Source organism: Ictalurus punctatus, unplaced genomic scaffold, assembly GCF_001660625.3.
Source record: "Ictalurus punctatus breed USDA103 unplaced genomic scaffold, Coco_2.0 Super-Scaffold_100, whole genome shotgun sequence".
Lineage (NCBI taxonomy): Eukaryota > Metazoa > Chordata > Actinopteri > Siluriformes > Ictaluridae > Ictalurus > Ictalurus punctatus.
This window is the reverse complement of record NW_026521086.1, coordinates 3,118,438-3,132,116: the sequence shown is the minus strand read 5'-3', so window position 1 is coordinate 3,132,116 and position 13,679 is coordinate 3,118,438. Positions and strand designations below refer to the sequence as shown.

At 37.3% G+C, this 13,679-nt stretch overlaps 1 long non-coding RNA gene across 1 annotated transcript; it reads left to right on the top strand.

Moving 5' to 3' along the window:
- Positions 1-4,980: 4,980 nt before the first annotated feature.
- On the top strand, positions 4,981-13,355 carry LOC128629768 (uncharacterized). Its single transcript, XR_008394154.1, has 3 exons — positions 4,981-5,426; positions 8,019-11,191; positions 13,032-13,355. It is a non-coding gene; the product is annotated as an uncharacterized LOC128629768 (long non-coding RNA).
- Positions 13,356-13,679: the final 324 nt, after the last annotated feature.

The window sequence follows — 13,679 nt, the reverse complement described above, 5'->3', positions numbered from 1 at the left end:
AAGGATCAACCTTCTACACACATGTTATTCGAGGTGTTACCCATCAGACACAGATAGCACCGGTCCTAAAAACCATCACAAACAAGCACAAGCATGTCATTTCCAAGAAGATTTTTTTTTACATTAAACGCGTTCCTGATGGAAAGGTCACACACGAACGTATCTTTAAGACTTCACTCTTTCACACAGCTATAACGAGTGATAAATGCATTCGTTATAAAAAAAGCATGTTATAAAGCCTCCTTAATGCATTACGCATAGTATTTAAATAAATATTATTATAATAACATGCACTACACTACATTATGCATTATGAATTCTTAACGTATTGTTAACATGTCTTTACTGTGAGCGGGATGATGACCAGACGCAGGCAGGCTCCCGGGTACTCATATCCGTAGATGTACTGATACAGAGCCATTCTGGCCACACACTTATCCAGATCCACGTCCCAGTATTAGCACAGCTGCTTCTGCCACTCAAAGTTACTGCTCGAGTCCACCTACGTGAACACATACACAAAGATGTGATGTATATACGGTCTCACTGTATACGAATTGGGCATTCTCACTGACGATATAGCGTGGATAGTTTATAATGAGTGTGTTCATACTGTATAAACCTGGGAACTGATTTGCATATGCACTGCTGTCAGAGCTGCAGTTATTTTTAAAAGATTTATTAACAGCTTCTGACCAATCAGATCTGACCACACCCATGATTCCCTTCGCTCTGAAGAGAAGGTGTGTAGCCATCTGTACCCTTTCATTGATGAGCTCGGTGACGATGTCTCTGGCTGGCCATCTACAGTAATGAGAGCTGTGATGATGCTCTGATGTATTTTGGGTAAGTTACCCAAGAGTGGCCAACACATTCAGCCTCTGTATAAACACACACACACTCACAGAGTAATACCCGTACATTACCACATATTACACCATACACCATTATGTCATGTAATCAGAGAAGGAAATCTGAATTACAATTCCCAGCAGCCACTGCATCACAGTCACATGACCACCTGCACCTGGATCACATTCCTGGTAAGCACTTGTGTATTTAGCCAGTTTTCACTGCACTCTTTGTCTCACGTTTGTCTTTCTTTACCTTTGTCCCTGGTGCTGTGTTTTATGTTTAGTCTTTTCCACAGTGATTTGCCCCAATGTCAGTGTCTTTTGTATTTTGTTTAGTTCTTTATTGAACTTGAAAAATCTGCACTTGCATCCATCTCAATCTCCATATCGTGACACAAAAATATAAATATAATATTATATTATATATAAAATGTGTGTGGGGGTATATATTAATAGAGAGAAAGGCATTTCTTCTCAGGGGAGAGGGGAGTAATCAATAGGAAGAAGGATCTGAGAGGGAACATGGACAAAATTAATGGAACTTTTTCCTGGTTCGGCCCTAAATTTGGGCCAGATTAAATTTCATCTGTACAAGTTGGACAATAGGGATGGGGAACATAGATCCAGTACCCTTAAACCCAATTAGAACTTCTATTCCAACCATTAAAACCATTTTTTATCTTGAAATCTAGGGGCTTACCCAAACAATAAACTCTAATCACCTAATTTTTAACCAATAAAAACTCCTTTTTCCAATGTTGAAACTTAGGGGCCAACCCTAACCCTGAACTTAACCATCAGAAACAAATAATATGTTCTCTAAACTGATCCTCCAACCCCCAATAGTTAACCTCACCTAAAACGTCTTACATTTGGGCCGATTTTTTAAAAAGTCTTTCTTTATTTATTTATTTTCATATGGTTCATTTACATGTGATTCATTTACATATGATTCATTTTCATGAGATTCATATTCAAGTGATATATTTTCATGTGATTCATTTACATGTGATTCATTTTCATGAGTCATGAAAATTAATTTTTTTTAAAGTGGCAGAATTCATTTTTAACACAATATATAGATTAAAAAATATATATAATTTCTTTTCCATTTTTTTTATACAACTGATATTTTCTCATAGAATGTTAAATACATATAGAGAAATATATACAGAATGAAGGACAAGGTTTTGTGCCTGTGCCACCTCCCACACCAAGTGGGAGGTGTTGGGTTGGGTTGGGTTGAGTGTTGGGTTGAGTCATCCCCTAACCTAACCCTGCCTGAGCCTTTTTATTAAAGGTGTTTAATTTAGTTTGATGTGGTTTAGTTTGGTAGAATGTGAATTTATCCGTTATATGTAGGCTAGCTAACTGCGTAGTTAACTAACGTTAGTCAGCTGACAAGAAAAATATCAGACTTTTTCCTCATCCCCTGCCTGTCCAAACCCTGCCTCCTCTACATCAGATGCCCACGATGTTGAGACCAACTCGACCAGTGAAAGTTCCCAAGTGACATTTGAGTCATCCCAGCCCGTTTCAATCGGTGTGCAATCTTTTATAGATGATGACAGCCAAGCGCAGCGAGTTGAGTCTTCTCCCATCCCTGCGGCTCTCATCCCGACAAGACAGTTTAAATCAGCTTGGCTAGATGAGTTCGCCAGGGATTGTGTCATTGTTAGGTCTGCCCCTCGTGCCACCCCAATCGTGAAAGCAGTGCAACGTGCTAGTGATAAAGTCACTGAAAAAGAGATGAGGGAATTGAAAATAAAATTCAATGCAGCCTACATGACTCTGAGCCTGAATAAGCAGGAATTGAAAAAAAAAGTGAAAAAAAGAAACAAATGACTGCACATTTAAGTATTTACGGTAATATGATTCAAGATGGGGGCAGCACTGCCACTGTTGGGCCCTTGAGCAAGCCCCTTAACCCTCTCTACTCCAGGGGCGCTGTATCATGGCTGACCCTGTGCTCTGACCCCAACTTCCTAACAACCTGGGATATGCAAAGAAAAGAATTTCACTGTGCTGTAATGTATATGTGATCAATAAAGACTCATTATTATTATTATATGACGTACTGAACATTGCACATATTGCACACTGTGTCTACTACTTTTATCTACTATCCACAGTCCAAAGGTTGTGGAGCTAGAAGGCTACGTGTGCGAATGACAAAAGATTTTAAAAATAAAATAAAAAATGTATCAATACATGAAATTAGATTACACAATGTAGTTGAGGTTTACATGAATAAGCAGAAATGTAATCATGCTTATCTTTCCTATAGCACAAATGAAAAGCCCTCTCTAGATGAGCAGATTTGTCAAATGAAATGTTTTCCTTCTTATCCACTGCTACAGTAAACTAAAGAGTAGATATTCAAATTACACTGCTAAATATGACTAGCGTTAGCTACGTGTAGTAGTGCAAAATAGTCCATCAAATGTATTAGCAGGTGTAGCCTATACACGAGTCCACTATTGGTCATATCACTATTGAGAACATGCCCCAAATTCATTGCTTTAGTAGAACTTAATTGTAAGTGAAATGATAAATTGTAATGTCCTTAGTATTTGTGCAGTCTACAGGTCCTCTAACACTCTGTTAAATGAATAAATGTAAATGTACTATGAGAGAGATAAAAGTAGTAGACACAGAGTGTTTATTTTTTGTCTATATTGCTCATTTCATTCAGTGCTTTAACGTCTATAAATCCTGCAGAGATGTTATGTATGAGATTTGTAATGTAAATCACTGGATTTTACTTACTATTGTTATACAACTTAAAGGCAGTCATTTTTCCTGGTTTAAAAGACTGCATTCTACTGCAGACAATCTAAATGGAGAAACGTAATTTTAAAAATGATTGTCAACTTAACAACTTGTGTTCATAATTATGGTAATTTAGTAAATAACACTTAAATTCCTTTTAAATAATGTGAAAATAAAGTGTGTTTGTGTGTGTCATATTTTTGTTTGGATGTCTGTGTGTAATACACATGGCCATTCCATGTATAGTAACATTTGTGTCAGGAATGGATGGGATCCCGATTTAACATAACTATATATATTTTTATGACCTACCACAGAGTGTTAGAAAGAACATGTGTGCAACGTGTGTGGGGTGGAAAACACATGGCCGTACCATGTATGGTAACGTTTCTGTCACCAATGGATGTGATCCAGATTTAACATAACTATAAATATTTTTATGATCATGACCTTTGATCTAGATATAAAGAGTTAGAATGTGTATCTTTTTGACCTTTGACCTATACCTGTCAAAACTAAGGGTACATTATATACAAACTATTTCTCTCTCAGGAGGACTCGGGCCCAGAGAGCAGCACAGGAGCTGGTAGAGAAAAACAGTTTACAGATGATGATGAGGGGGAGGAAGAGGTCACCCTAGATCAGCCGACTACCTTTATGTTTTCCAAACAGCCACAACATAGTGTTGTGATGCAGGAGAACCAGACCACAGCGCAGGAGCTACAGGAGGAGAACCCCTCACAGACATGGAGGAGGATGTGGTCGAACAGCCAGGATAATTTTACACCATAGAACAGTTAACCTGGTTCTTGGAGCAGATTTTAGGACAAGATGATGTCGTACTAACAAACTACTTTCCGGATAGAAAAAAATTCATAAAATCTGTGGAGCACACAACAACAGGTGAGAATCTGGGCGTGCTGTCACCAACGAGACGCTTCAGATTGGGGATATGGGCATCAGAGGCAGGGTTTAAGGAGGTGAATGAAGCAGGATCAGGTAACCCACCTACTTCAAACTTTTCAGAACAACCTGAAGAACTGTACACCACAGAACAGTTAAACTGTTTTCTAGACTTAACAAAAGGAAATCGTAACGTCTTGCTAACTAACTACTTCTTGGGCAGGGGAAAAAAATAATTCAATCTGCACAACAAGCAATAAAAACTGAAAACCTGGGCGTGCTGTCACCACGGAGACGGTTCAGACTGAGAAAATGGACATCAGCCGCAAGAAAAGCTATAATATGAATAGCACTGTGGACATTTGCACACTATATGACTACAATGGACTTGTAGTAGAACTGAAAGGGTTGGGGTTTTCTGGGTTGAGGGTGGGGGTGGGGGGTCTGAGGGGGTTCTTCTCTCTTCTTCTTTTAAAAAAATGAAAATAATTATTTTAAAAATGTAGATATGTAAATATACCAAAACTGAATACATTAAAGGTGTCTTAAAGTAAAAAAAAGTCTCTCTCGCTCTGTCTCTCTGTCTTGCTATCTCTCTCTCTCTCAGGATTGTGGGTAGTGGGAGGAGTCGAGAGTTTTGCGGCACACTTTTGAGAGTTTGTTACTTTTAATCAATTTCTTAGTTCTTTTTTAAGATTCATGTAAAAAAAAAAAAAAAAAAAAAAAAAAAGATTAATCTTAGACATAAAACTTCTTTGAGCGCCGACTTCGGTCGGAAAACTTTGACAAATGGGGTGAAGGGGAGATTTCTCACGCTTGACTCTGAGACATGGATTTAAATGTACACCTGATGACTCCGTATCTGTGGAAGATGTGCTGGTTGCAGTCAGTGAACAGGTCGGTGGTCAAATATCCAGTCAGCTTGTAGGATGAATAAAGCTGTTGTTGTTTTTCTCGCTGAGGTTCAGATGGTAGATGACCTGGTTAAATGCGGACTCGCGATTAATGACACGACCTGATTCCACTCGGTCTGAAAAATCCGGATATCAAGCACGTTATGTCGTTTCGGCGATTTACGAACATGATTCTTAATCAACAACAGGATCCGCTCAGTCTGGCTGTAAAGCTGACTAATGAAGGCAAACATTACACAATCTTTTTTAGTTCGGATCATATGCTGTGTTTTTGTGCGGAGAACTAGGACATGTCAGACCGTCTAATCTTCAAACAACCGAGCGACATGCCAGACAAAATAACCATAATAATAATAATAATAATAATAATAATAATAATAATAAACTTCATTTTATAAAGCGCCTTTAAAGCAGCTTCTCAAAGCGCTGTACATAAAATCACAGTCCACAGAAAAATAAAACAAATAAAGGTTAATAAGAATAAAAATAACAACATTAATACTAATAAAAATAATTATTAAACAATTGAAAAAGACATCAGCAGTCGAATGCAAGTTTAAAAAAGTGTGTCTTGAGAAGAGCTTTAAAAATGCCAAAAGTCTGGACTTCCCTGAGTTCAGGAGGAAGAGAGTTCCAAAGTGAAGGAGCATAGAGAGAACCATCTCGTTCCATATGTTAAAATAGCACCTAAAGGGAATCCTGATGCAGGAGATGTAGAAAATCATGATTACAACGAGGAGCGGGTAAGTCAGGCAAGTAGTGGATAAACATTGACTCAGACAGTAAATGAACATGATAAACCATCAGAAAAAGAACAGACAGAAATAGAAAGTAATAAAGGAGATGGTGAAAGTGAAGCAGCTGTAGATATTTGTACTCAGATGTCCACCATGAGTTCAGAGTATGCTCACTCTGAAAATGACTCAGATGTTGATCTAGAGAGCATAGAGAGTTGTTCTGATATGGATGATGCTGAAGGAACAGAGTCTCTCAGTGCTAGACTGTACACATTAAAGCAAATTAATGACTTTCTAGATGAGACTAAAGGAGCTCGGAAACCACAAATTGAGACTTTTTTCCCTGATTTAAAGCGCTTTTTGGTGTCGTGTAAAATGGCGATGAATAAAGCAACTGACGAAGAGCTTAGTATTCAGAAGCTTTATCACTTCAGGAAAATAATAACAAAGGTAAAAGTCATGATTAACCGTAAGGCGAAGAAGGTTTGAATATGTTGTAATGAAGAGAGGAGATAATGAGACCTGTGTTGCGATGTCATTCGTCATTTATTCAATAGTCAGCATCATGGCATCCTTAAACTTATTATCTTTGAACATTAATGGATGTCGTGGTGCTGAAAAATTATTCGCTTTGTTCGATTTTTTTAGTTGGAAAAAAGCAAGTGTAGTTTTTCTGCAAGAAACACACACACATATATGGACAATCAGGTGCAATGGCTCAGTGAGCCATGATTCAAACGTGAGTGCCGGAGTAGAAGTTCTTATTTCATCGGATTTACAAATTCAAGACAGTAGAGCTGAAGAAATTATACCTGGCAGAATGCAAATTATAGAATTTACGCTTTGAGTTACCGCAATCTCTTATTAATATTTATGCTCGGAATGATGGGGCAGAAAGAGCTTCTTTTTTTAAAAAAGTAAAAGACGTTATTTCAAAAGTTTCGCAGAATAGAATAATAATTTTAGCTGGTGATTTTAATTGTACATTTGATTACACTATGGATCGGAATCATGTTGAACCTCATCCAAATTCGTCTGAGACTCTCAAAACCGTTGTTCAGATTCATAGTCTTGTAGATGTATGGAGAGAAGCTTTCCCTGGCAGTAAACAATATACATGGGTGAAAATGAATTCTAATACAGTTTCCGGTGCAGGACTCGATAGATTTTATGTTCAGATGAACGACAGAGGAAGATTTTCCAATAGTGATATTTCGCCAACACCATTTTCGGATCACCACTATATTGCAGTAACTATGACCATAACGCAGAGTAACACATATTATAAGATTTGGCTTTTAATAATAGATTATTGCAAGATAAAGTTTTCGTACAATTAGTTGCTCAGTTTTGGGGAGAGTGGAGAGAGAGAAAATCACAGTATAATACTTTAAGCCAGTGGTGGGATATTGGAAATGTACAGATCCGGCTCTTGTGCCAACAATACACAAGGAGTCACCTGACTGAACTAGGAAAAGGTTAAGTTTTTGGAACAGCAGATTCTGAAGCTAAGCAGCTCCATTAGTGATGGTGAAGAGATGGAAACTGCAAAAATGCTTGAAGAGTACAACATGATTTTGAAAAATTTGTATGAAGAGATAAGTCGTAGTACATCCATACTGGGAAGATATCTTCAGTTAAACAGCATGGATTCTTCAACAACTTTCTTTTTTTCATTGGAAAAGAACATCAGAGAAAAAATAATATAAATCATCTTAAATTGTTAAATGGGAAAGAAATAACGGAAAATAATTTTTTTTTTTTGCAAACTCTATCTTTTTATGAAGAATTATATACTGCACAACCATGTGACCTTGGAGCAATTAATCTGCTTTCAGATGGACTGCCGCATCTTGGACATGAAGATAAAGCAGAGCTGGAGAAACCTTTGTCCTTTCAGGAGTTAACGGAAGCTGTCCAGCAGCAATCTTCGGGAAAATCACCAGGATTGGATGGCTTGACTTCTGAAATTTATAAAGCCTTCTGGTCCCTCATTGGTCAGGATTTGTATGAGGTGTTTCTCGAAAGCTTTGAGTCAAATATCCTACCCATCAGTTGTAGAAGAGCTGTAGTGACTCTTTTACCCAAGAAAGGAGATCTTGGTTTATTGAAGAACTGGCGACCGGTCTCTCTTTTAGGAACTGATTATAAAATATTGTCTAAAACTCTGACAAATCATCTTAAAAAATCTATAGCGTCCATCATCCATGAAGATCAGTCCTACTGTGTACCCTAGCGATCTATATTTCACAATCTTTTTTTGTGCGGGACATGGTGTACTTAACGGAACTGCATACATTAGATCTTGGTCTTCTGTGTTTGGACCAAGAAAAAGCCTTTGATAAATTTGACCATGAATACCTGTTCAAAATACTTGAAAGATTTGGCTTTGGGAATCAGTTTATTTCATGGATAAGGCTTCTTTATAAAGATGTCTATAGTATGCTGAAAATAAATGGAATTTTGACCAGACCTTCTTCTGTAGGTAGAGGTGTGACACAAGGGTGTAGTTTGTCTGGTCTCTTGTACACGATTTCCATTGAGTCAATGTTGAGGATTCTGAGAGAGAAGCTGCAAGGATTTACAGTTCCAACATCTCACCTTTCAAACACAGCAGTGGTGAAACTCACCGCGTATACAGATGACATCCCAGTGATCATTAGATCTGAAGATGATGTTAAACGTCTTACCTCATGCCTCAACATCTTTTAGAGTGCTTCTTCCGCACGGATCAATTGGGGGAAAAACTGACACTTTATTGTTAGGCCATTGGTCACACCAAAATCCACCTCAGCTTCCACATCAGCACCCTTGGAATAAAGAGGGGGTTAAGATACTGGGGCTGTTGTTTGGGACTGAACAGCACATGAACAAGAATTGGGAAGGACTTGTAGAAAAAGTGACAGGCAAGCTCCAGAGATGGAAGTGGATTCAAGCCCAGCTTTCCTACAGAGGCAGGGTGCTGGTGGTGAATAATCTAGCCACCTCAATGCTGTGGCATCGTCTAACCATGTTGGACCCTCAGAAAGAGCTTTTGTCACAACTTCAAAAAGCCTTTGTAGACTTCTTTTGGGGTGGTCATCATTGGCTTCCCCCCTGGGGTACTGTGTCTCCCTACAATTGATAGCGGTCAGGGATTAATTCATTTTGCCTCTAAGGTGAAATCCATGAGGTTGCAGACTGCCCAAAAACTGCTTTACTCGTCGGACTCTCTACCATGGATTAGCTTTGGCCTTGCCATTGTACGTGGAAAAAAACAAGATGGATTTTGATAAACAAATGTTTCTGATTTCGGGAAATGTGGTAAAAGACATGTTTAAGATAAGGTTTTATGAATCGGTTCTTGAAGCTTGGGGTTACTTTAAGTCGGAGCGGAAAGAACATTTTGGTTTTGATGAACCACTTCTGCACAGTCCTTGGTTTTCTAAAAAAATGCATTATATCCAACACCGAAATTTCTAACTTTGTTTTAGCTGGGATAACTAAAGTTGGAAACCTGTTTGACTTGTTGAATAGAGAATGTTTTTCAGTACAGAATCTAACTAGAAAAATTACTGGTAGATCATAGAGAATAGTCGGGAACATATTAAAGGATTTGAAAACATCTTTTCCTGCATGTTTGTGGGATAATATATAACCAAGTTTATGTCCGGTGGTAACACAAAGGTCTTTTTTTCCAGAAGTGTACATAACTCCACAGGTAGCTCAAATTAACAATGGAGACAATGTAAACATGTTGTTATCCTTTAAAGGCTTGCAAAGTCTTCCGTTTTCCATGGTGAACAAACAAAATGCATATATTTCCTGTGTAAAGTCCGACTTTGTCAGACATCTAAGGGGGAGGAGGCATACAAAATGGAGGACTCATTTCTTGAAGTCGGGAGATAATGAACCTTCATGGCGGTTATTGTATAAGAACCCTCTACCAAAAAAAGTCTGGTGACTTACAGTGGCAGATTTTACATTGTGCATTACCAACAAAAGTGTTTTTGTTTAAATGTAAATATGCACCGTCTCCACTGTGTACTTTGTGTGATGAACTCGATACTGTGTTTCATGTCTTTTGTGAATGTTGTAAACTATCTCCGCTCTTTAATCTATTGTATACAATGTTTCGTAGTTTGGGGATCATTTTCTTGAAAACAGGGTTTATTTATGGGGGTAGATATTCTCGCCACAGGCAGGAAATCTGTACCTATTCGAATTTTTTGGTCGGTCAAGCAAAATTAGCCATTTGGAAGGCTGACAAAATGGGATCAGAAGGGAAAGAAGTAAACATGGTTAAATTATTTAAGGCCTTGGTTGAGTCTAGGATTAGATTAAAGTATGAATTTTACCAAATGAATGGTGATCTTCCGATGTTTGAGAAGAAATGGTGTGTAAACAAAGGGGTGACTTATAAGAGGCGAGAATCTCTTTTTCAATTGGTAATGGTTGTTAAAACAATGTGTTCTGTATGTTAAGGTTTTTTAATTGTAGAATAAATTATATTTTAAAAGTCAAAGTCTCTCTCTCTCTCCCCCTGCAGATGTGTTGTTATCTCTAGCATCCCTGCTGGTGCCTCTGCAAATTACACCTGCAACATGAGGGGTCGTTATGTGAACATCATCATTCCCAATGTTATCCAGGCTCTCACGCTCTGTGAAGTGGAAGTCTATGGGGTTCCAGGCTACACTTTTATATCCAGTTCACAATTTCATATACATTTGAAGTCAAATTAAGTTTTACAACAGCTACTAAATATCAACATTGCTAATTTTTTTTAGTGCCTGTTACTAAGAGGGCATTTCTGAGATTGAAGTTTAACATCAGTGAGTATCTTATGAACCCTACTGTGAGGGACAAAATTATTCAAAAGGTTTGTGTTCATGACATGTATGGTAGATTCATAAATAAATAAATAAATAATACTAATTTTTCATCATAGACGATATCTACCAATGCCCAGCCTTCAGTGCGTCAGATCTGTTGGACTACAGAACCAGAGGTGGAAAATGAAACTTAAAAAACGGTAGGAAATATCAGTACTACTACTGCAATAATAATAATAATAATAATAATAATAATAATAATAATAATAATACAACTACTTCTACTGCTAATAATAATAGTAATATAGCGATAAGAGGCAATCTGTCCAAACACTCCCTGCATATAGCACTCCCAGTGGCCAGTTCTTGTCAAGATTCATAGAACAATAAAGAGACCATATGTGAACATACTTATGCATATCACATTTTGTGATGATGGCTCAATGCTAGTTGTGTAACCTACCTGCTGAAAGCTGACTGGCAGAAGGCAGACATTTTTGAAGTAATTCAGTTACAGATTAGCAGAAAGTGCACAGCAAATTCTGCTCAATTGGCATTTTGGTTCCTGAGAAACAGCTATTTGAACTTAACGCTGACCCTTATAAACATGAACAGCACGCCCCAGGTAGCCAATTTGAGCGAGATTGCATTGGATACTAGGAGGTCCATCCCTGAACTTTCTATTCAAGTTTTGTGGCAATAACCTAATGGGAAACTTTTCAATTATCTGATATCTGATTGGCCAATGACAGGCATGTTTTTTTTCAGTAATTAAGTCATCATGAGAATCTATTATAGATTAGCACATACGGTATATCTACCATATCAAATTTCAGCTTGATCAGACATACAGTTCCTCATAAACAGCTATCTGATCTTAGCTCTGCTCCATTTGTATGACCAAATTTGGCACATAGCAAAAAATGCTAAACTAACTTTTGCCAACTAGTGCTAGGATGTTTGGCCTAGCTTCAGAAATTTGGTGACAGTCCTCATTAATTAATTTTTGGTGTGATGCTCAATAATTATCAAAAACATGTTGACATTTGTAAACAGCAACATCTCACTTTCCTGGGTAATGGGAGGAAGTACTACAACCCCAATTCCAAAAAAGTTGGGACGTTGTGAAAAATGTAAATAAAAACAGAATGCAATGATTTGCAATCTCATAAACCCATATGTTATTCACGGTAGAACATAAAAAACAAATCAAATGTGTAAACTGAGGAAATGTAGCATTTAAAGGAAAAAAATAGGTAACTTTGAATTTATGGGCGCAACACGTCCCAAAATAATTTGGACGGGGCAACAGAAGGCTGGAACAGTAAGTGTTACTAAAAAGAAACAGCTGGAGGAACATTGTGCTACTAATTATGTTAACTGGCAACAGGTCAGTAACATGATTGGGTATAAAAAGAGTATCTTAGAGAGGCAGAGTCTTTCAGAAGTAAAGATGGGCCTCTGTACACCAATCTGTGAAAAACTACATCTACAATTTGTGGAACAATTTCAGAATAATGCTCCTCGATGTAAAATTGTGAAGGCTATGAATATCTCATCATCTACAGCACGTCATATCATGAAAAAATTCAGAATCTGGAGAAATCTGTGGCCCGAGTCTCTTTCCATAAATCTTAAATAAACACCTCCTTATAGATAGCTTCACCATATCAACGACTAAAAGTTTTTATTAAAGTAGTATAGCACAAATCTGTTTATTATTAGACTTTGATTATGTGGAATGTTTGCCAGAGAAGTCTCTGTGAATGATTTGCTATCATAGAAAGGATAACTTATTACAATGAGCACATTAATATAAACCTGAGATATGAATTGCAACCTTCAGACCTTCTGACCTATCAGATTCTAGAGTGCAACAGCAGTGTGATATAATTTGTATTAAATACACTAAAATGTCTATTAATAGTTCCATGAAATTTGCAGAAAATCAGTTTACTGTTACTTATTTATTAATTCATTGATTTATTTCTTTTACCTGAGTGATATTACAGTCAAGAATTTTGTCATTCTGACTTACAGGTGGCAGAAATATATCTGAAACAACAAGAAGAAGAAGCGGAAGAAGAAGAAGAAGTGTTCAAAGAACAAAAAGAAAGAAAAAACATCAAATGTGTGAGGTTTGGGTTTAGCACTTGAAAATGCTAGCTAACTGATGTTATAGGTTTATTAATTAGAAGTACTAGAAGTTTTTTAGTTTGTTTGTTTGGGAAATGTATCCATGAAAAATTATTACCACAGGGTTTGTACAAGGTGCTTGAATTTGGCATTTGGAAATTTAAGTACTGGAAAACCTTGAAAATAGCCAATATTTTTTTTAATGTTAAAAAAGTGGTTAAAAAGTGCTTGAATGATAAAACGTCAATAAATAAAAAATAACAATCACTTTAAAGGGTTTATTTGCAAAAGAACACGAATACAATCCTTTCACTCAAAATATGACTCCCCGCTGCACCCCTCCTCGTCCTGCCGTTCACTCATTCATTTTAACAGGGACAGCTTCGGTCCACTTCTCAGACCCCTTTAGCAACTTTTTTTTTTTTTTTTTTAAAGCATCTAGCGACATATCTAGCGACTTTTTGGACAACCCTTAGCTACTTTCCATAGAAGATAATGGCCAGTACTGCACGGCGAGTGCGAGGTCCTGCTTTCAGAAACAGAAAAAATGTC